Here is a 20,950-nt window from a genome sequence, read left to right as displayed (position 1 = left end):
CCACTCAAGACTGTTAGGGTGCTACCTTTCTTGTCGTTTGCTGAAAAATGATCCCCCCTAAGGAGAAGAAGGGGATTGCTTAGACCATGTGTAATGGCTGTACACTTTTCATCCTTGGTTTGACTTTGACTGCTGCCCTTATCGCTACTGTAATGTGGGTAGTGGAGGAAGTGATGCCCGGGGCTTCCTAGCTCAACATTACTGCTACATCACCTGCTACAAAGGAACAATATTATTTCGATTTGATGCAACATGAACAGGGGTATCGGCAAAATCTGAGAAACAATTCATTTCTTCAAATATTGCATCAGACACACCAGCTAAGCAATGCTACTAACTGTTGGGTTTGTGGCAAGATTCCTCCTCATCAGAACATAAAAGGAATCCTGTTGCCACCACTGCCATTTTCCCACAATGGCTCATGACGAGCTTCGTTTGAGCTTCTATATGCTTCCTACAAATTTAACCTCTCAGAAACATGGGATGTGGGTGACCTCAACCCCAAACTGAATTAAGTATGGTATCCCAACAAAGATGGGGACCCACAAGCAAAGGGGACAGTCTTGGAGATGGAGGAATATAGTAGAGGAAATGTAGCAACAAAAAATGTGTATCTGCACACTAGATCGGCTAAAGGAAATGGGCCACCTGTTATCTCTGTTGTTCTGACTACTGGCCCCTCTGTGTACAGAGTACAGGCAATGTGCTAGTGCGTCACAATAACTGACTACAGTGTTGCAAATGTCCATGAGGGGCCAAAGAAGCTTCCTCGCATCACGTCATACTTATTTTGTTTGTGGAGCTAAGGCATACTACTTCCTAATTTCAAGTTGGTCTGGTACCTGTTATATAGCTTTCCTTTTACCACCTCTGTTTCAAGCTCCCCCAACATACCACCAAGATTTGCAATTGTTCAATCACCACGTTGGTAGTAGAAGAAAACGTGCCATCAATGTCTCTGTAGTAGATCAGACAGAGACCACATGGGAACAATATACAGATTTTAATGAAGGATTTTTCTTTTTCGTTGGCCCAGTGCACAACAGTAAGTTGGTTTGTCGTCTCACTCGTACAATGGAGGCAGTGATTAACCAGACAACTGCAGCCTTGGGAAACTTGACGGAAGAACAAGCATCAATCCGCATGGTCACTTTACAGAATAGACTTTTTAGAAGTTATTCTAGCTGAACGTGGTGGAGCATACCGTGTCATCAGATCCAGCTGCTGTGTTTTCATACCAGACCACTCACCATCTGTCTATGCGGCCATCTCCAAACTACACAAGATAGCTACCGAAATACATCAAGACCCAGGACCATGGACTTGGACTGGGTGGTTTTGAAACTTGCTTTCAGTTTGGGGTTTCAAAGTACTATCAGTGCTGTTCATATTAATGGCTATCATCCTCTCTTGTTGCTTGTATATTAATTGTGGACTAATGCTCTGTTCACTCTGCACTTCTGCTTGTACTGCCTGCATATAGTCTAAAGTCTAATGACCCCAACTCATGGACCATCCTATACCCCTCCAACCTTTCAAAGAATGGCAAGAAAAATTTCAAGCACAAATTACTTACTCGTCACCCAGAAACCTTAATAGCTGATACCTACCTTAGTCTCACCTCTCCCATTAAATCGAAATACATTTTCTTCACCAAATGCCCCTCTAAATGGAAAAGCACTGTCCTCCGCCACCTCCCCATCCCCCCTCTTTACCGGTGTAATCAACATTTCCTTCTTCAAAACTGGCAACATCATCATACAAGCTTCAGACCACCACCTCTCCCTCTTCGAGAAACACTTCAGTACCTTGACGTACCAACTCTCTCTACCTACTCCAAACCCCACCCAGACCCAACCACCCAATGATCCCATTCTGTCCCCTCTCCCACTAGGTCTACCCCTCCCACCCCTACACATAAACCCAGTACAGACTGTCATGCCTACTCTCCCGCTCACCCGTGACCAACCTTCACCTATCCTTCTCCCTTCCTCTAACCTCGCTCCTCTCACCCTGCCCCAACAACACGTTCCTCATACCCCTCCACCCCCTCTTCTAATCTCTCCCTCCCTGAATGGCTCCCCCTCACACTGAAGTAACCCTTCCCCTAACCCCCAAACCACACTCACCACCTTCCTCTGCCCTAAATGACTCTAATACGAACCGATCTCTATGCACACCTTACATACTGCAAAACTGCCAGAAGGTCTTTCCTACTACTCCCCCGGATCCCCCTCCCCGTCCACACACTAAGCTTCCTCCCCAGACAAAAACGAAACCCACTGCATCCCCCCACACCCTTACAACCGAACCATCCCCTATTCTTCTAACACAGACGCTTACCAACATCGAGCACAATCTCTCAATTGTGACCACCAAACTTTCACGGCTCAGAAAGTACTATAACATCCTCAAATCCCTGGTCCTTCCTAATTACAAGGATTACCCCTGTGCCTGTGCTTGAAGCATGCACCTGCCCAACAGCTGGAGAATTACACCCTTCCGTGACCGAGCGCGTAGGCCTCTCCGCACTGTGAGCGACTTGTCCTCTTCCGACCTCTGGGACCTCTGTGATTTCTCCCTTCCTAATCTGTCGGATCCCTACCTCCCCCCTCCATATGCCAACATTCCGTGATTTTGGGTATCAACAGAATTCCCTCTGCACACCCTTCCCCCATCTCCCTGTTCAACTCACCACCATCCAATGCACTCCTACATTAGACAGCCCCAATACCTTCTCCTGCATGCTTGTGAACTGCCGCTCGGCGGTCAGGCATGCAACCGAATTATCCAAAACTATACTCAGTGAAGACATTGACATCGCCTTCCTGACAGAAACCTGGTTCAAGGACCACTCAACAGCTTTTCTGGACCTAATCATCCCACCTGGCTTCTCTATCCTCAGGAAAGATAGGCCCATTAGGAAAGGTGGCGGTCTAGCTATAATATATTAAATCGTGCTTAATCTCTCCCTTCTAATAAACTCTCACCACCAAACCTTTAAATACCTTGGTGCTGAACTCTTGACACAGGGCGCACCCCCCATCCGACTACACAACATCTACCACCCTCCGGGCAAACCTCCTCTCTTTGCCGATGAACTGTCCGACTTCATCTCACTATCCTCTCTTTCCAACTCCAAAAATCTCTTCCTAGGAGATTTTAACATCCATTGGAAGAATGTCGAGGATCCCATAGTCATGCTTCTCATGAACCTCCTAGAGATTAATGATATCAAACAACTATGTCAACATCCTACCCACATCAAAGGAGCAACCCTTGATGCTATCATTACTAGCAATGACCTTGCCGACCTTTCCAGCATTTCCCCCACTGACTGGTTGGACCATCAACTCATTCTTTTTAAGATCGTAACAAATCCCGCTCCCCCTACAAAAATCTCCAAACCCTTAAAATGGACCAGAAACCTTAGTCAAATCCCCTCTGACGTACTTGAATCTGAACTCTAAGCCCAACTCCTTCTCACCCCTCTCTCCCACAATGCCAATGAGCTCACTGAGCATTTTAACAAGACAGTCAAAGAGGTGCTAGATCACTTAGCCCCTCCCAAACTAAAAAGCAAAGAAACATCACATCCAAATCTTGGTTCAACTCTGATCTAAATAATGAAAGATGTTCTCTTAGACAGACTGAAAGAACATGGAGACTACACCCCTCACCCTCCCATCTAGCCCTCCTCAGATCAATAAGATTGAAATACAAGAAACACATCTTCAAGGAAAAGGCCAGTTTTTTCCAAGCACAACTTGATCGTGCCAAAAATCGGCCTAGAGAAATTTTCAATATTGTTAGAAAACAAACATCATCCGCCCCCACTGAGCTGAATGCCTCCTCTGAGAGATGTGCAGAAATTGCTTACTTCTTCTCTGAGAAAATCACCAAAATCGAACTATCTTTCCTCCCTACCCAAGCTTCGCCTTCCCTTCAACCTGCTGACGATATCGTTTCAGACCGGCCGCCCAAGTCTACCCCGCCCCGTCATCCCAACACTGTAACACATTGTCCTGTTTCTACCGCTCCTGATTCCATCCCCTCCATCCTACATCTGAAAAATAATGCCTGTTGGCTAAGTTTTCATCCGGTTACTGAACATGAAGTCCTCAACATCATCTCCAAACTTAAGCCCACTTCACACTCCAAAGATCCCCTCCCTTCCAGCCTCATCCATGACCTCAAACACATCATTGTCCCTTAATGGACTTCAATCATTATCTCCTCTTTTGCCATGGGGCGTGTCCCTGACTCTCTCCAGCTCGGTCAAATCACACCCATCCTCAAAAACCCATCGGCCGACCCGAATGACCCTAACAACTTTCGCTCCATTTCGAACCTACCTCTGCTATCTAATGTAGTAGGAAAATGTGCTCTCAGACAACTCGACAATCACATCTACAATTTCAACCTACTTGACCCGCTGCAAACTGGTTTCAGAAAAGGATGCAGCATGGAAACCGCCATGCTCAAGATTGTCGACGACCTCCACCGGTCCCTTGACAATGGTTAGTCTTCCCTTCTCATTCTCCTTGACCTCTCCGCTGCCTTCGATACAGTTTACCACGCCTCTCTACTTAATTCACTCAAAACCCGTTTTGGCATCAACGGTCTAGTCCTCAAATGGTTCTCCTCCTTTGTCCAACACAGAACACAACAAATCAAAATCAAGGACTGCCTCTCCAACCCCACTCCGGTCTCCCTAGGCATACCCCAGGGCTCAATTCTCTCTCCCTCCCTCTTCAACCTCTTTATGGAACCCCTTACCCTCATTCTGAAACAAGCAGGAATTAACTACCATATCTACACGGACGACACCCAACTGTACCACAAAATCAAATTCCACGCTGATATTATTCACCTTAACAATGCCCTGAGCATGATCCAATCCTGGTTCTTCTCCAATCACCTCAAACTTAACCCCAATAAAACCTAAAACATTCTCTTCTCACCTAAAAACAACAAGCTCCCCATCCAAGGCTGGCTCCCAGACCTCAATGCCCTTAACTGTTCGCTCTCCTTATCTAACTCAGCAAAATCACTTGGATTCAACATCGACAACAAACTCACTTTTAACAACCACATCAAAAACACGGCAAAAGGAGCTCTCTGCACATGCCGACATCTTAAAAAACTCAAACCCTTCAATCCTGCTGATGACTTTACATGGGTTGTCCAATCCCTAGTCCTCTCCAAAATAGACTATGGTAATGCTATCCTCACTGGAATTCCCAAAACACACCTTGCCCCCCTCAGATCTTTGCTCAACTCAGCCGCAAGGCTAATCACGACTGCAAACGCTTCGACCACATCTCCCCAGCCCTCAAGGCCATAAACTGGCTACCCATTGAGGAAAGATCTACATACAAGACCGCCTGCATAACACACGAAGCCCTCCACCAACAAACTCCACTGTATCTCGCCGACAAACTCGAAAAACCTGGCTGCTCCTGGCAGACGAGAAGCTCACATGCCCTACTTCTTGTAGAAGCACCACACAATCCCGCACCTTCTCGGGTAACGCCCGATCATCTGGAACGCCCTCCCCAGAGACCTGCGCTGCAACCCCACGTACCACAGCTTTCAAAAAGACCTCAAATCCCACCTTCTCTCCAAATACTGGGCTCCTTAATTGCTGCATCCAACCTTTTATTCATTCCGCATTATTCATACCACCCTTGGCAGTCTTTTCTGTCCGACTCTTCTCCCCTCCCCTCTCTCTCTCTCCTAGACTTTTTTCTACACTCTAACACAACCCCCTCTTAACCTTTACCTCTATCCCCTCCTCAATCTCCCTCTAACTCGTTACTTCCTTTTTCCTCTTTTTTGCTCCCTCCCACCCTATTTTCACTCGATTTTTTGCATTTCTTCCTCACTGAATAGCCCCGATTTCTCCCTCCCCCAATTTGAGCTGAGATGCATGTTTCTGACAATGTTTATATGATCAGCCCTATCCCTTTAACTGCACAACCCTTCTTTAGCTCCCTGGCCTTTTTGACTGTTTCTGTGTTAACTGTCTGTCGTGACTATTAGCCTATATGTTCATTTAAGAAGTGTTTTCTAATGTGCAATGTCTGTATATTTTTTGTTCCCGCTGAATCTACTGTACCGACTGGAAGTTTAATGCTCATGTAAAGTGCTCTGCCTCCCCTGGGTCTTGCAGCGCTATATAAAACTTTTCAAACAAAATAAATAAATAAAGCGAATTTCGAAAATGTAAATGCCCGTCTAGCCGTGGAAAAAGAAATAGATAGACGAATGATAATAGACATTGAGGATGTATGCTATAACACTTAGAAGGGACAAAAACTGTCTTAGCTTATGCTGAAAGGGTCGTCTGTGGAAAAGTGTATATTCTATGTTAGCATAAGTGGCAGCCATTTTGACTGTCACGTCCATTTCGTTTCTGTCGTGCTCATTTTACTCTCTGCTGTTCGCCTTTTCACCCAGCCTCTGTCCTCAACTTTAGCTGACCTCTCCGACATGGTCAATCTGATGTACCTGCTGGGGGGCTGCAACTGCCGGTGCACCTGGTCTCAGATGTTATCAATTGATTACTTATTGCTGCCATAAACATTCCTTACTCCCCCTCCTCATCCCCTGACCACCTGGTCACCCATCTGCTCTTGTTTGCCTGTAGCTATTTCGTGCTTAAACCTGTTTCCTCCAGTTTTCCTTCCTATGCGATTACACTGCAACAAACTGTAAATAATTGTGATAGATTCTGTGTTCAGTGTACTTCCTCCCGCAACACTTCAGAGTGTTGTTCGGATGCAGTCCCACTCATGAGTGTTTAATAAACTTGGTTTGTTGTACTTCATCTCCAGTGCCGATCTCTCTTTGTTAGTCTTCGGACCTGTGGACAAGAGGGTGACTCTGCACCAGTGTGCCCTCACGGGGGTACATTTCAACGCTCTGAGAGACTATTAAAGAATCATAAAGCCTGGGTAAATGTTAACGATTCCAGGAGGTAGGGTTGAACTCCCTCCTAATGCCCTGGACCATAATGCCGGGTGGGAGCGACAGGAGTCTTCTGAGAACTCCTCCATCTAATCAGTCCCACCTATAGAGGGGATCGAGGTAAAAGACCTTTTCACCTCACAAGCCCAGGGTAAATATCTTTCCTTCACGCGCCCTCAATACAGGAATATGGGACAGCCCTCCAAATTTCCAATTACACCTAGACAAGCAGCTGGCCTGCAGCAATGGCTTCTGCTTAGTACAATCCCAATGTGTGTCCCATTTTAAGTTCCTCTCAAATCTCAAACCTAAATATTTATAATATTCAACTGACTCCACCTCTCTGATGTCTAAATGCCAGCTGAAGCTTTTTTACTCTTTTACCGAAAAAAGATACCTTGGTCTTCTCTAGATTAATTTGGAGCTGGTTCTGCTATCTACATGTATTGAGGGCATATAATTTCCTCTGCATACCAATTGGGGTACAGTCTAACAATACCAGATGATCTGCATAAAGCAGACAAGCAATAGACTGTTTATCAACTTTGGGGAGAAGGACTTTTTGGGAGAAATAAAAGTAGGGAGGTCGGCTAAAAATAAACTAAAAAGCAAGTGTGCTATAACTTACCCCTGCCGAAGGCCATTCTAAATAGGGATTCTCTGGGACAGCCGCTCCGATTTATCTAGCTCCACTGGAGCCCAATTGGCATAGTGTAAGGATTGTAGTACACTAAGGAGGTTCGGAGGGAGCTCCCAGATAGCAAGTTTTCTCCATTGGATGCCACTGAACACTGAATCAAAGGCTGTCCTGAAGTCAACGAAACTACAGCACAGCCTTTGATTCACTTCTAGAGCCTTCTGAATGATGGCCCATAGCACAAAGCAATGATCTATGGTGGAGAGGCCCTCTAGAAAGCCACCCTGCTCAATTGGGAGTATCTTAGATTCAATGGCCCAGTCTTCCAGCTTACATAGACTCATTTTGGAGAATACCTTACCAAAAATATCCAAAAGGTTAATCAGCCTATTATATGTAGGGTTGACCCGTTCCCTTTTTTAAGATAGGCTTTACTATAAACCCTTTCCACGATGGAGGATGGAGCCAGTTGAGCTAATCCAACTTAACAAGATTGAGTATAGTGTTGTCCATCAATCGCTATTTGATTTAATTATGACCGCTGGGATGTTATTTAGGTCGGCAGCCCTGGAAAGCTTTATTCTGTCAATAACTGCTCTTACCGCCTTCATCGAAACACAAGTGAGGGGGAGTTTTTTATCAAGAACTCCCTGGGTTCTAAATGAGGCAGAAGGGCTGCTATGTAATTATGTCAGATAGGTTGCCCACATGTCTTCAAGAACCATACATACTAGAGTCCCCCTATTTTGGCAACTGGACTCATTGACCTTCTCCCAGAAGTTTTGTTGATCCCCAGAGAGAATTATTTCCTGCATCTCATTCCATTTACTATGATAAAAGGAGGCTTTTTTTCTCCCTAACAAGCTGCTTACAATGGGACTTAAGTTTAACAAGCTCCCAGGATACTGTTGTAGCTGGGTATCGCCAAGCTCTCTTGGTGGTCCACCTCACCAAACACTTCAACTCTTGACAAGCTAAATCAAACCATCCCTTCCCCTTTGCTGCGAGGGTCAGCATGCAATCCCCATTCCCTTACATTTATAGCTATGCAGCCCAGCACATTGAGAACAATTTCATTGAACCACACAATTCTGTTCTCTGAATGGACAGAGAAGGCCTCAATATTCTCTTTAATTGGAATGTAGCAGGGCATTGGAGAAGAGTAGGCTCTGGACAAACTGCTGCGGTAGCCGAAAGTTCACTACCCTCAAATATTGTCACTTCAAAATCATGAAAAAGACTACAATGCCAAATGGGCGTGAACATATAGTCAATCGGGCCTAGTGAGAGGCCCTGACAGAATGTTACGCCAGCTGGCATATCATTCTTAGGGCAGCCATTTAAACTGATCAATCCATTATTCACCAACCATCGACTCAGGGCTTTAGCCTCCTTTTTAATAGCACCAGGGGGAATTTGAGCTGGATGGATGTTATAAAAATCTAGAGCATCCTCCATCTGTAAGTTCACATGGGCGAGAAAAAGGCGGGCATTGACATTCCTGGTCATTAATATGACCACGTCCGGAAATGTTACTTCCAAATTAAGAGAGCGCTCCAATGATTTCAACCAGCCTTTCATTCTCAGGTACTCTTCTTTATGAATATATACATTTATAAGCAGCAAGCACCTACCAATATTATTACTCAGACCGATTTCAACCACTGAACGCTGTAAACCACTAGACACATTGGTAACATGCAATGTTTTCTTCATCTCCCTAGTAAATATTAGGGTTAAAACTCCTGCGGATGCTCTCTCCTTCCCTCGACTCCGGCCTTTACTATTCAGTACCATAAAGCCTTCTATGCTCTGTTCCTCACTCAACCAAGACTCCTGAAGGAACTCCAAATGGAAGGGTTTTAATCTTTCTTCGAGTTCACCACTATTCCTGAGGCACTCAAACCCATGGATTTTTCAGCTCAGGATTCTCAGGTTTGGAGAGGAACCCTCGCTCTATGCAAAGTTAGGCCAGGCATCTCTGTCTGTCATAGGAATAAGGTGTAAATCGATCCCATTGGCTGGCAGATAACTAGGCCTGGGTGAAAATTTCGTTCCGTTCGCGGAAATTGCGATAATTTGACATTTTCGCGTTCCGCGGAGAGCGCGAAAATGTCAAAATTTCTGGTTTCCGCAGCTTGGCGATAATTTGTTTCTTGCTCGCGCTGTAAAATAATACATTCTCGCGCGCGCGCGATCGCCTTACCTGAATCCCTGCGTTCGCCGACAAGTTTTCTTGATCCGGTCGCGTTCTCTATGAGATGTTGTATTGTTTTTAGCCATTTGCGCTGTCTCGCGACAGTTCGCGCCCGCAGTGACGTCATGCGTCGCGCAATCACGTCTTTCTTCTCGCGAACATGCACCGCGAGACAACTCAAAACAAGATGGCCGCGCCCGCAAGCAACCACATGGGTAAGTTGGCGACCCGCAACCATGCAGAAAATCTCGCAAACATGCAAGAAAAAAACTTCCGCATCTTCGCGATATTTCTGCTTGTTTGCGATAATTTTAAACATTTTCGCGATAATTTGTGAAAGTTAATTTCGCAAATTCCGCCCACCCCTACAGATAACCCACCATGAACACTTAAAAAGGAGAATTGGATAAGCTCAGACTGGGTAGTAAGCAGGGCAGGGGTCGTTTTGGGGAGGCTGGAGGCTTGTAAGCCTACCTTGGCTAAATCCGCTACCACCTTGAGCACTAAATGCGCAAAACATGGGGAGATGAAAGAGACTCTTTTTTTTATATGTCTTTATGTGGTATTCTGAGGTATGCATTCACCATAAATACATTTTCACCGTATGTAGTAATACAGCATAGTGTGTCCGCTTGCCTTTACACATCTATCCCTATGGAAGAATTTAGTACTGTTATCAAATATTGTTCAGTTGCACAAGCAGATATACATTAGTGTTTACAACATAGGGTGTGGTCTGCGCAAGTTTTACAGTTTTGCAAGATATATCTAATATGAAAACAATAAAAACACACTACGTTTTAATAAAGGCAAATGTTGGGGGGAAGAGCGATATCTGTGTGGTCTCCACACTATTATAACTCACATTTCACCCCTGTTCTTACATATTCCCATCTGTCCTTTGGACCGGTGCCAGGTGCCACAGGATGTTGCATAACTACTACAATGCTACGTGATTATCTTAGGTGCGACAGAGGTGTCATTGGAGTGTTCAAATAATCGAGTGGAGTTACATTGGGTGGGGGGGATTACGGTCTTCCATCCAGCTAGTCTAATGTTGTAAATGTTACCCAGTCATGCCTATATTGGACCTAATCAGGAGGTGGGTGTGGCGTATGGGGATAAGTTAAATTTGGTCTCTATGGCAGTGAGATATGTCCTCCAATGTGGAGTGTGCCTTGTGTTTGATTGGTTCAGGCATCTATCGTGGGCAATTTGTATTTCTGCCATAAGGGCTCTGTGCAGGTTTTGCAGCCAGCCCGGTATGGGGGGGAGGTGCCCCCTCCAAAACATTGCCAGTCTATGCTTGGCAACCACCATAGCTAAGTCTAAAAATGTATACAGTGGTTTACGTTTAGCTGCGCGCTTAGTGACCCCTAATAAAACATGTTCCCCTCTTAGCGGTACTAGCTTGTCCGTGATTTCTGAAAGTGTTTTCGATACCGTAGTCCAGAACTCAACTATATTTGGGCACAACCAAACCATATGAACAATGGTGGCTTCTGTGGTGTTGCATCACAGACAATTGTCCGCTGCTCCTGGGTACATTTTGGCTATTCTATGGAGGGTTAATTAGGTATGATGTATAGAATTAAATTGGGTGTACTTAAGTCTTGCATTCATTGAGATTACTTTTGGGGCTTCAATGCATTGTTCTCAATGTTTATCTGTCAATGTAATGGATGATTCTTCATCCCAGTAGGCTCTTAGAAGCGTCAATGAAGGAGTTTCATCTAGAAGCATTGAACTATATAACCTTGTGACAGCCTGATGGGCTGTACAGTGTGTTAGGAGTGTTTGGAAGAGTCTTGATATATTTGGCTCTGCATGCGTTGTTTTTCAAGTCGCTCTCAATTGGTTTACTAAGGAGGCACACAACAGGAATTGTAATTGTATTTGTAATTGTAAAAACATTTATAAAGCGCATGGTTACCAAAGGCATCCCAGCGCTAGAGGGCAATGGTCATGAACTAAGTACCAATTTATGGAAACAGAAAAGTTTTTATGCGTTTCCGGAAGACCAAAGGATTGGTTTCACATCGAATGTCAAGGGAGAGCAAGTTCCACAACCTTGCTGCGTTATATGAAAAAAGGCAACCCCCTGTACGTGCTTTCCTAATTCTTGGTACAGCTGCCATCTGTTTATTGCCTGATCGCAGGGCTCTCTTAGGATGGTAAGAGGAGATGAGGAAGCGCATAATGGATGGGCCAGACCCTGACAGTACCTTATGTGAGATGCAGAGTGCCTTAAACTGTACGTGCTGTTGAATGGGCAGCCAATGAAGCGAGGCCAAGGCAGCCCTTGCTGATTGTCGGTTGGGAATATTCAAGAGCTATCGTGCTGCACAGTTCTGTACAGTTTGCAGTTTCTTAACAGTGGTGCATGGTGCTCCTAAGTATAGGGCATTGGCATAGTCGAACCTGGAAAGTATAAGGGCCTGGACCACCACTTTCCTTGCAGAAAAGGGGAGGAGGGGAGTAATTTTCCGTGTTTTCCTCATCAGCCCAAAGCAGGTACCTGCAACCTTCCTTGCTTGCTCCTTCAAAATCAAGGTTACGATCCAACCAAACCCCCAAACTCTTCATATGATCTTTGGGGGAAGGGGGAGAGCCAAAGCACCTTGGCCAGGATAGACTTATATTCGGTATAGAAGGTTTACCCAGAAACATCAGCTCCGTTTTAGATCCGTTACGTTTAAAAAATGAGCCCTCCATCCATGCTGAGACTTTTTCAAGACACATGGCCAAATCAGGGCCAGTGTTGTTGTGCTGATTAAAAGAAACAATCAGCTGCATGTCATCGACATATGTGATGATCTGAATGCCGAATGGCTCCACAACACCTGCCAAGGGGCTCATATAAACATTAAAAAGAGTGGGGGACAGGGACGATCCCTGAGGAATCCCACATAGGAGTGGCAGAGGGTCAGAAATACAGTCTTCATAGAACACCTGAAATTACCTGTCCTCCAGAAAGGAGTGGATCGATTTAAGGGCCAGGAAAGAACCTGGAGGTATTCCGTAATCATCAGGCAAGGCGTCAGAGGTGTAAAAGATGGAATCCGTGAACATAACTCCCCATGTGTCCAATCCTACATTGGACCAACTTAATGCCTCTGTTCTATGAGCTTGTGTTACGCGTCCTGGTGTCAACCCCAGTGGCAGTTCGGGAGCATAAGGGGGAGGGGTTTTCTCGTGTACAGGTATTGGCACCAGCAGGATCTAGCAGTATTCATCAAGAGGTTATTTATTTTTGTTGGTATGACTGTATCTACACTCATCAGCCATTCCATGAGCAGGGTTGTGCAAGTTGATGTTGCCCAACCTCCTATTTCCAATATATTTCGACCTACTATCCACCTGTTTGGCCATTGTAGCTGGTCAGCTGCGTAATAGTACTCATATTATTGTGGCTCCCAAACCCACTTTGAACAATGGTGCATACAATTTCTTTAAGAATTACCGCTTACTATTCTTACCCCATATTAGTGCCACCAGCAATGTTTTCAAGTCCTTAAATAAATATAAATATTTTTGGGGGAACTTGTAGCGGAATAGCTGCAAAAAAATTAAATAGTCTCAGTAGTAAGAGCATTTTGGAGATGCCGATGTGGCCCATGGGTGGGAGGGGTAGTTCTGTCCAAAATGGAAGAGAAAATCTGGCCTTAGTTACTGCCCTACCCAGATGTCCATCTACTATGTCTGCAAGTGAGTGATACACATGTACCCCTAAGTATTTAAAGGAGTCATAAGTCCACAGAAGCGGTGTGGTAGGGAGTGAGGCTCTCTGTTCAGGCTTTAAGGAAGTCATAAGAAACAGTGATGATTTTCACAGTTCACCTTGAGGCCAGAAGCCCCTCCAAATTGCTCTAGCAGTGACATTAGTTCAGGTAGGATCATCGCGGAACTGCGGAAGTATATTAGTGCGTTATCCGCTTATAATGACATCACATTCCGTTGATCGTAAGCCCCTATTCCCCAGTTCAAGGCTTGCTTGCACTGTGCACATGCCAATGGTCCCATTGCCTGCGCATAAATTATCTGTGATGGGGGCATAATTGAGGTGTGCCTCTTCCGATATTAAATGGGTTTGAGATAATGAATCCAGTCCGGACTCTTGCCATAGGAGCAATATACAGTAGGGATATCCACTTCATGAAGTATGGGCCCATACCATAATGTGTTAGTACTTCTTGTAGTTTGTGCCAACTGAGGGTGTTAAATGCCTTCTCTATGTCTAGAGATGCTACCAATAGTGCGTTTCACTTGATTTCCCCCAATCCATCAACATGAACAGCATACGTAACTTTAAAAAAGTGCTCATATTCGGTATAAAGACATTTTGGTCTGTGTGTACCAGCAACTGGACCGCCTCCATTATTCTATTAGCTAATATTTTCCCCAGGATCTTGTAGTCTGTATTTAATAGAGACAAAGGGTGAAATGATCCAGCATTAGTGGATCTTTGCCTGGTTTAGATAGTACTGTCAGGATTTCCTCTTGGACGGAGGAGGAGAGTGCACCTATATTATATGCACCCAGAAACTTTTCTGTGTAGGTGGGGCACTAGTTGTGAATGCAAGGTTACATAAAACTCTATTGGCCAGCCATCTGCTCCTGTAGTTGTTTTACCTTTTGCCATTTGTTGTATGGCGTAATCTATCTCTGTGGTCGTGATGGGAGATTCTAGCTCAGTCAGCATAGATGGTGGGACCTGTGACAGTGTGATGCCATCCACAGAGGACTGCATGTCCATATTTCTGTTCCCCGTTGTGCTCTGTGTAAGTTGGAGTAATACATATAAAAGGTATGGTTAATCTCAAGTTGTGTGTTAGGTATTTGTCCAGTGCAGTTTTTGATGGCCAATCTGGGTTTCTAGTTGTGTCTGTGCGTAATAACCATGCCAGCACCCTGCAGACCTTATCCCACTCTGAGTGTTGCCTGGCAATATATTCTCTGTAGTCTATAGTCCCCAAACGCTGTATGGCGTCTTTATAATTCAGTTTAGTTGTCATTAAGGTTGGTGTCAATTGTGGGGTGTTAGGCATTCCACGTTCCAGTGGCCTGAACTCTGATTCTAATTGTGCTATTTTCTTGTGGAGTGACATTTTCGTGCTGAATGCCGCCTTGACCATATGACACCTCAACACTAATTTGAATGCACCCCATTCAGTTCCGAGATATGAGGCCAGTCCTGTATTATCATGAAAATAGGAGACAATACTCTCAGATAATGAGATGTGTAATGGTGTGTCTTTCAATGCTTCCACAGGGAGCCACCACATTGGGAAACTTAGCCTGGTCTTCCCCCATGCCAAACACAGCTGCAAAGCGCAGTGATCTGAGAACATGCAGCCCAGGTACTCCGCCCGGGCTACCCTAGCGAGAGCCTCATCAGAGCCGTATATCATTTCAATTCTGGTGTGTAAGTCATGTAGTCCTGAGTAGTATGAGCATTCCCTAACTTCAGGGTGTAGTCCCCTCTAAGCTTCCCTTATCAGTAGGTTATCAACCCATCGCCCTAAGCCCTGTGTCTGTGCCGTTGATTGCGCACTGGGAAGTGGGGGGGTGAACTATCTTTATACAGATCCTATGTACAGTTGAAATTTCCTGCCCAGTACAACGGCACTAAATTATCTTGGAGTAATGTAGGTTTTAGAGTTTGTAGGAACGCAGGCGCCGATTCACAGAACTAATCTGAGATAAAATCCTAAACCTACTGCTTTTGGTATTCACAGAAGGCATTTAGTAGTAGTAAAGTTAGGACTCCTAACTTTACCACTGATCCAGCGGGTTACCAGCTAGAGATGCTCACAATCCACATACTCACTTGGGCCCAAAACATACATACACATGAGCTATTAAATACCGCTGGGGTCAGTTTGTTGTGCTAATACCTGTAAGGTGAAATTACCTCATCATTTCTTACCAATCCTTTCCGTCCGAATGATCTTTCCTCTGGTCAATGGACCTTTTAGTTGACTTTGTAGGCAAAAATTGACACAGGATAAAGTCACTTTCAATAACCACAGACTCAGGAGAGCAGTTAAATTCATGTGAGCCAAGAACTCAATTACAGTTCGTACACCGGTTTCTCCAAGGAAGGGAATCAATTCTAAGTCAAGGAAAAATCGTTAAACAAGGTTATTGCGATGAAAGTACCTAAATAGGGAGAAACAGAGAGAGCAGTACAATGACATACTACACAGAATTATAGTTACCTAGGAAGGTGTGGAAACCAACTTCTTGACCAAGGAGCCTGAAAGGGTCCCCTGGGACAGATCAGGTGACAAAGGTTCAGGACGGGATTCAGGGACAGGATAGATGGCCTCTTCTAGATACAACGCCTGCGTTGCACCCCTCTCTGACCCTATTTTCCTCCTCGATTCTCCCGCGGCCTTCTTCTATTGTGTGCCTCCTCGGTTCTTCCGCGATCTTCTTCTAATTAATTGGCTCAAAATTCTAAGTCTGCAAATCGATTCTCCTTTAGCATTTATTCAGCTCTCGGACAGCATCCCAATCTCTCAGAATCTCAGCAACACGAGCCTAACTGACTAACTAAACTACCTCAATTATACTTTCCTAATGGTATGTACCACCCCTAAATGTTTCAAATTTATGAAACTCCTAATTCTGTTTGGACAGGAAAAGAGAGATGATCATCACACCATGCTAAGTTTTAATACATTTCCTTAGTCTATTGTTCAGTGTTCCCGCCCATTAATTTATTTTCCCAAGCTTTATTTCCCACCTGCATTCACATTTTTATCAATCAAAAATATACATTTAATAATTTTTCATTCATCAGTCAGGAAGACAACTTCTTTCCCAGGACATGTAGCAGTCTTGGCCTTGGCTGAGGTTCAAGTACATCGTTATGGTTCCTTGCGGGTTACGGGTGCGCGTGCGTAGAGGATCACTTGACAGATGGGCTTTAGTACTGCTCTGAGGCCCAAATACTAACTAAATATACCACCTATCTCTACTCTAACCCCATTTACTTATATAAATCTTTTCGCATTAGCATTTTATTAAAGTTGCATGATTTACTTTCAGCAAAACCATGCGCTTTAGCATGTGAGTTTGAAGTGGCCATCTTAAAAGGGATTGCGCAGCTGCAAAGTTTTTCCTCCAAGCAAAGATTCTTCATTACTACGTAGATGCAGATGACGCATGCACAGTACATAATTATGCATTAGCAGCCATTTTTAAGTCACCTTCGTGTTACATGTTAGCACAACACATAAGCAAGCTTCCCCTAAGCTTAAATGTATACACTGTAATGCATGTTAGTATTTACAAACATAATTATAACAGTATTACAAGTTATTTTGAGAGGATTGTATCAGAGCAAGTCTCTTTTATACGAGTCCTTGTTCCATCAATCGCCTCTCTGATGGCATTTTATGCCATCACTAATTTCCCACCACCAATCAGATGTCAACTTTAACACATCTCAATTCCTCCTTCAACCTTTTCATTTCCGTCTTTTCTATTATCGTACTGTAAACTCTTCATCTTTTTATATAGATCTCCTTTCATGTCTTCGAATTGTATCTCATCGTACTTTCTTTTCTTTCCCTTTTCGGTCACTTCATATCTCTTTCTTTTCTTACAACATTTCAACCATATCATTATTGCTAAAACTAATAGTGTTGTTCCAAATATTGGCAAAATGATTTGGCCTATACTGCTCTTACCTATGTTAGAAAACCAGCTCCCTCTGGTAGTGATACTATTTGTTAATTTTTTCCATACACTGACAACTTCCAGTGGTTTCAAATCTTCCTCCAAATTCATAATATTTTTAATATATCCTTCAATTACAACACTTTTATTCAGAATGTAAGTGCAACAATGTTGCGCTTTCAGCATCTTACAGACTCCGCACTCTTTTGCCAATAATATATCTAGAGCAAGTCGATTTTGCAAAACCATAGATCTAATTGCAACCATTTCTATATTGATCACCAAAAATCCTCGAGCAGTGTCAGTTGATAACCGATGAACTACTTTAGTTAGCCGACATATTTTTCGTGAATTCAGAATTACTCACACTGAAGGTATCAATGCACTAAATATATCATCTACTATTTCTGAAAAACTAGCTCTCTTTGTACGCGTTAGTTCCTTTGTGTCTTCATTGCTTCCAGTGATTCTTTTCACATGGTACACATTTGGGAATAATATTCCAAAATAGCAACTCTCATACCGATGAGCAGGCAACTTGAAATATGCTTTATTGCCACATACGTAATAAACTCCAGGAAATACTGGATCTGTTTCACCTTTTATTCCCCATCCCCCAATAACATTCACTGGAACCAATAAATGCATTGTTATATATCAGTCTTTAATCTATGGAGGCAGGTCTTCACTTTCTTTTAAAGTCCAAATACAAAGCAGCATGAGTCTTGCCAGTTGTATAAGTTTCTTCTTTCTCAGCCCATTGAGGTATTTGAGGTTTTGATTCGGAAGCCCTTCTTTGGAAGTCCTGTCTCCTTTGCTCAACTAAATTCAAAAATATCTTTTCTTCTTCATGTAATTTACATGTTAAATTGTGCTTATGTGCTTCAGCTATATCTATTGTTTCCATAGTTAGAAAATATTCTCCCATAAACTGTGCATCCTTAGTAGTAAGAACTGGGTTCATGCTCTTTCACATAGGAACTTCAGAAAAAATCACATCTACGTTAAAATAACAATACTGTAATTTTCCTGTTCTATAAAATAAACTCGACAAAACACTGCATGAAATACCATATGCTAATGGTAAATGGTGGTAAGTTACACCTTCTGCTACTGATGCGGGTAATTTCATACACACATAACAATCTCTAACTTCCATGGTGTCCACGTATTGCACTAATAACTTTGTAAATACATTTAAAGCAGTGTCATTATTTGTCACAGTGTGAAGTGTATCTAACTCATCTGGTGCTCCTAAGTCTACTCTCTCTCTTTTAGTCTTAGACTCAACTGGTGCTTCTTTTGCTACTCTTTTCCCTTTGATGTTAGCTATCCTTTCATGTGTTTTTGTGTTATTCTTTTCTTCTGTAACCATCCAATAAGGGATGTCTACTTTTAGTACTAACCAAATTATAAGTACCAAAATTATACTACATATGCATACTTTACAACATCTTTTTACACAATTTCGTTTTGGTTTTCCAGCAGCCTTATCATCAGCCATTTTGAGCTAAGAAGGTTTCCCTACTTTATTTTCTAATTATTTATTAAATATAAATTCTTGGGGAATCTTTCAAGTTGGTCTCACTTCTTCGACAATCTGTTCTGCATTTATTTCTTCATCACTTTCTTCATTTAAATTTAGACTCTCTAATTTTTCAAGAATTACATACCTCCATTCAGGACCTTTGAGCCTATTGTTCAGTATTTTTAATCTTTGACTTCTCCGTTTGGGCTTATCAGTAGATGGGGCAGACTGACTAGAAATTTTGTTAACCTGTTCAGGTTCTTCATTTATTGTTTTGTAATGATATTTTAACCTTTTAACACCACCTGGCCAGTTATCACCCCTTCTGACCCTTTTGACTTGCACTGCACTGTCACTGTCTTCGTGCGTTCTTTTATTATCATTAAGTTGTGGCACAATCTGATTATTTTTGTTTTCAGAATCCCTCTCTGTCTATTCCTGTCCAGGGCTTATTTTTGTAACATCATTTTCTGCCTGGATGTGTTCTTCTTCCCTGGCTTGACCTTGTTCAGGTTTTATTTTGATTTTCTCTTCTTCTACCTGAACTTGTTCTTCTTTTCCTAACTGGTCCTGCTCAAGTCTTACTGCACTTTGGCTTTCTGCAGCTTGAACGTGTTCTTCTAGACCTATCTGTCCCTCCTCATACTTATGAATGGTTTCATCCACCTCTGTCTGAGTAAATTGTTCTATCCTTGTCTGATCCTGCTCAGTTTCTCCAACAGTTGTATTTTCACTTTCCTGAGCTTGTTCTTTTATACCTATCTGGTCCTCACTATTCTCCTGTCTTTCTAACCTGGTTTGGCTTCTTCTTCTCACATTTACTTCAGGTATTCAACCACTGGTATCCAGTCATCCTGACTTATGCTCAGTTGTTCTTGGTCAGCTACTGCAGGATCTGATACTCTAGATCCTTCAGCTGCACAACCTTCTGCAGCCTCAACTGTTTGAGTCAGTTGGGGTCCTTCCTCATCAGGTGCTGGTTCTCTCTTAGTATGGGTTGCATGAATCCAATTAGGCAAGCCTGCGGATTTCACTGCTGTTGTTGTAACCAATATAACCTGATGTGGTTTTTCCCACCTGGGTGCTAAACACGACTCTTGAGTGTTATTCTTCACCAAAACCCAGTCACCGGGATTCAGATCATGTTCTTGAACCGGCTGCCTGGCAACTGCGTCCTCTCCAACCTGGTGAGAGATAGAACACACTTGGTCAGCCAGTTCTTTGCAATAATCCAATAACAAATCATCAGATATATTCAATAATTTGTGTCCTGATATACATGCTTGCCTCATTGCTCATCCCATGAGTATTTCATGGGGACTCAATCCTGTATTCTTGTCGGGAATGCTTCTGAGTCCCATCAGAACTAGGCCTGGGCGGTAAATTCCGTTCTGCTCGCGGAATTTGCAGAATTTGGGTATTTTCGCATTCTGAGGAGAACGTGGAATTGCCAAAAATTCTGCGACCTGCGGCTTCGCGGAGTTTTTTGCTTGTTTTCGCTTTCAAAATACGTGTTTGCGAGATATTTCTCCCTGAGCATGCAAACAGCGTTCACGAACACAAAAAAAGCCTCGTGAACGGGCGGTACAAGCAATTCCGCATATTCGCGGAACTATTGCGTGCTCGCGGAGATTTTTTACTGTTTCGCGGAGCTTTGCGTAGCGCAACTATGCAAATTCCGCCCACCATGAATCAGAACAAGAGGTAAAGCATCAGCCACTCCAGTGGGGTGGATGCATATACCTTTGCCAGTCTTGTTTTTATAGTGCCATTCACTTGTTCTACCACTCCAGAAACCTCGGGCGATATGCACAGTGCAGTTTTTGTTCAATTTTTAATGCTTTACTGATTATTCAAATTATTTCATTATCAAAATGAGACCCTCGATCTGATTCCAAAGTTACTGGAAAACCAAACCGTGGAATCA

This window comes from Triturus cristatus, chromosome 11 (assembly GCF_964204655.1).
Source record: "Triturus cristatus chromosome 11, aTriCri1.1, whole genome shotgun sequence".
Taxonomy (NCBI): domain Eukaryota; kingdom Metazoa; phylum Chordata; class Amphibia; order Caudata; family Salamandridae; genus Triturus; species Triturus cristatus.
The sequence above is the reverse complement of the archived record's forward strand: the minus strand, read 5'-3'. Positions refer to the sequence as shown.